Source organism: Schistocerca cancellata, chromosome 5 (genome assembly GCF_023864275.1).
Source record: "Schistocerca cancellata isolate TAMUIC-IGC-003103 chromosome 5, iqSchCanc2.1, whole genome shotgun sequence".
In the NCBI taxonomy this organism is placed as follows: Eukaryota; Metazoa; Arthropoda; class Insecta; order Orthoptera; family Acrididae; genus Schistocerca; species Schistocerca cancellata.
This window is the reverse complement of record NC_064630.1, coordinates 450,026,044-450,026,999: the sequence shown is the minus strand read 5'-3', so window position 1 is coordinate 450,026,999 and position 956 is coordinate 450,026,044.

Below are 956 nucleotides of genomic sequence, written 5' to 3'. Positions count from 1 at the left end.
AATATCACGATATCCAGTTTTATGGCACTATACGATAAGTTCGTTGATTATAATAAAGTGTTTGAGGCCTGAAGGTGGAAAAATTAATTGCCGAAAGTGGTTGCTTTCAAAATAAAATAAAATATCTTAAATTGTACAGCTGCTGGTACAGTTTATTGAACTGAAAAGTACATAGAAGCCCATCTGCCCTGGCCATAATGGACCAACTGAGATTTAAAGTAAATACTGTCACTGGGCACAGCTGCTTCCCCTGGGTAGTTTATTTAGGTTATCGGTCAATAATAAGATCGGTTCATATGCGGCTCGAGATACCATCCCACAATGTCAGTAATGACTCCTCAGAAAAAGGGTTTCACGACCATTGCTCTACAATATATTGTCACCACCTGTTCAAGAGCATGAACTGCTGCTGTATGCAGTCCACGAAAACGAAAAGTAGTGTTATAGGCGTTCTGCTGTACAATGAATGAAAGTAACATTTTAGTTTTTAGTGCACCTGAAGATGGCGGTCTTATTACTTCGAAACCAGTCGTTTTAAAAAAAAAATTGTTTGCTTACTCGACTGTTCTCTTTGTTTTTAGTTATCTCAGTCATGCCCCGTGAGGAGGAATTGCTATATGACGACAGTGCAAAAAAACTGTGAGGACGACAGATTACGCAGGTATTGTGTGCACTGATAAGCCAATAGATTTGACCACTGCCCAACGCGAAGTTGGATGCCGTTTGGTGGTGTTGAAGACGCGGACGTGGGAACAAAAGTATGTAGCTTAGCAGGCAGGGACGGGGGATCACCACGGCGAAGATAAGTGTTGCAAATGGAGAAATACGTTGAGGTAAGGAGCTTAGATAAGGGTCAGATTATTATCACGCAGGGCCTGTGAACGAGTATCTCGACGACGGCGAAGCTGGTTGAATTTGCTACTGCCGTGAGCATTTACGGAAAGATACAGAAGGAC